This window comes from Curcuma longa, chromosome 11 (assembly GCF_044706935.1).
Source record: "Curcuma longa cultivar G26 ecotype Majalengka, Jawa Barat chromosome 11, ITB_CL_G26_1.1, whole genome shotgun sequence".
Classification (NCBI taxonomy): Eukaryota; Viridiplantae; Streptophyta; class Magnoliopsida; order Zingiberales; family Zingiberaceae; genus Curcuma; species Curcuma longa.
Genome location: NC_133871.1, coordinates 30989890 through 30992894, shown reverse-complemented (window position 1 = coordinate 30992894; position 3005 = coordinate 30989890).

Sequence of the window (3005 nt, the reverse complement as noted above, 5' to 3'; positions counted from 1 at the left end):
AATGGACTTAAAATTTAAAATCTTTTTGATGTGTGAAAAGGGGGAGAAGGGACTTAAGTTAATAATCTAGATTTCTCCCAGATTGCTAAACCCTGACCTATATTAACTTAAGAAATTGTCAAACATCAAAAAGGGGGAGATTGTTGGTGCAAGATGCACTAAGATCTTGCCTAGAGTTTCGATGTTTGACAATACACCTAAGTCTGGTCAGTTTGACCAAGGGTTGACCCAAACAGGATCTGATGTTTGGATGTGTGGAAGTGAGTGAAGTCTAGTCAGACGACTAGCGAGAAGTCCTAGTCGGTTAGACTAGGCAGTGGAAGTCCTAATCTGGAAGATTGGGCAAGGGAAGTCCTGGTGAGTGAAGCTGGGCAAGGGAAAGTCCTAGTTGTAGGCTAGGCAAAGGAAAGTCCTGGTTTGAAGAATCAGGCGGAAGTCTTGGCATAGTCGAAGCACTAGGTGAAGTCTGGGCTGGTCTAGGTGACCGAGTCGCAGCAGAAGTCTGGGCTGGTCTAGGTGACCGAGTCGCAGCAGAAGTCTGGGCTGGTCTGGGTGACCGAGCCGCAGCAGAAGTCTGGGTTGGTTAGAGAGAACCGAACCGCAGCACAAATCCTAGGGGCTGAGGACAGAGCCGAGCAAAAGTCCAACAAGTCTGGAGGACTTGGTTGGCATAAATTCTCCAGAATGGAGTGGGTTAGACTAACCTAGGATTTTGGTAGAAATCTGAAGTTAGACCCACAAAATAAGGGTAGGTTGTGTTGCTTTGTTTGCATGTTTATATTGCAGGAATCTTGATGCAGGAGCAACACATGAGGAGTCCGACTTCAACGGGTCATAACTTTTGACTCAGGACTCGAAACGAGGCACGGTCAGATGCGTTTCGAAGCCCTTTCAGAGATCTACAAAAAAGGTTTCTGGAGTCAACTCAGATTATGGCTGGAGTCGACTCCAGGGGCTGGAGTCGACTCAGAGGTCAGCTTGAGTCGACTCGGACAGCAGATAACGAGCAGAATGAAGATTTTATCTGCCACGTCAGCTGGAGTCGACTCAGGGCTTGCTGGAGTCGACTCAGGAGCAGTATAAAAGGAGGTGAACATGCAGAAACAAGATCATTCAAGCCACAAGCCTCCCTACTCATTCTGTAGTGCTTTGGAACGCGAACGGGGTCAAGTTCTTGCAACCGGGGAAGATCCAGGAGGAGTGTGCGGCGCTCAGGACTTCCGGATCGGCGACCAAGAGTTTGATTTACTTTTCTGTCTTACTTTCAAGTTATTTTTTTGTGTTGTTTATATTGGACTGTAAGACGGGTTGCTCCGCCTCCGAACGACGTTCGGAAAGGAGACCATTAGTGGACGGGCGCCTCCCGAATTAGGCCTTGGACGTACTAACCCTGGGGGGTTAGGAACCAAGTAAATCCCGCGTGTCCTCTGTATTGTTTGTTTAATAATTCCGCTGCTTAGTATTTTGATAGTTAAGCGAACGATTTCAAAAAGCTACACGCGCTATTCACCCCCCTCTAGCGCGTACACGATCCAACCTATAAACTCCTCTAAGCCATTAGCAATCACTATATTCAAAAGCCGAGTTTTCCAAATCAAATGGTTATTGTCTAGCTTGACAGAAAGGATTAATTCATGGAAGGAAATGTTGGAAGAGGATTGAGATTAGACCGAACGACGAGAATCAATGGAGGAGTAGAAGCAGGAGTTTGATGAGCCATACTAGGATTTATCTGAGTGGTTGATGATGTTGGAGAAAAACACATGGTTGCTAGTGGTGAAGATAGCTCTGATACCATGAAGAGATTTCTATAAGTGAAAAGGAGGCCAAGGAGATGAAGTACTGAAAATGTATTCTTTTGGGTTTAATGTTTCTTTGTACACACAACAAACCTTATATTGAAGAGTAGTTAATATGCCCTTGGGACATAGCTGAGTTGGTTACGACGCAGCAGCTTGTAGAAGAGGGCAAGGGTTCGAATCCTGGTGAAACCAGACAATATCCTCTTGCGTCGTGACCAACTGCAGTTTTTCGATTTACCTCCTCACAGATGATCGTGGAGCCGACCGTGTGGGACCGTTAAGATGTCGGATTCCACCTTTTTACAGAAGAATAGTAGTTAATACACATGACAATTAAAATAAAATAAAAGCTAATAACTATCTAATAACCACTAATTATTATATGCTCTGCTATCATGGGTGTATGCTACGTCGCCAGTAAAGGCATGGTCATGCAATCGGTGTTGTGGTCTTCCGTGGGCAGTCCTAATTTGATATGACTATTAGTCGTGAAGGTAAATAGTGGAGAAATAAGGACAAATTAAAATAATCTGATGGGAGTTTGGTCCCCTAGTGGGGCCTCAATCTTTATGTCTTTACCAGCTGTTATATCTCAACAAGCAAAGGTCCAATGATGCTTGTTAATAATATTATTAAATACATTGTCAACATTAAGCTTACAAAACAAAAATACCTAACAATCAAATTTTGTTTTTGTTTTTTTTCCTCTTCTTTTTGCTTCTTCTCTCGAGCTCGTTGGTGAGCACCCTCCTCCTCCTCCTCTCTCCTCTTGATAATCCAAGTATCCATAAGACAAGAGTTTATCGCTAAGACTTATTATGTATTCGATATCTCATTCACTTTGACTAACCAAGACTTCTGTCTACTAAGAGATATTTGGTCTATCTTGACCTATCAGAATTTCATGTCTGTCAACCCTTGTTGGACTTTCCCGTGAACACCTACAAACTTTCTTTGTCAAATATTTGATATACCTCAATCCACTTGGGCATTTACAAATACTTATTAGACTTTTCATATCTATAAAATGTCTAGTCTCCTCCTCTTATATTTCTTATTGCATTTGCAATACAAATATCAAGAAGCTTACCCTTGATGTGTATATTAGAAATATAGACAAAACCTAACTTAACTCATATTATCAATACATCAAAATAACATGGTTGAACACAACTATAAGAAAACATTGCTTATCCAACAAAT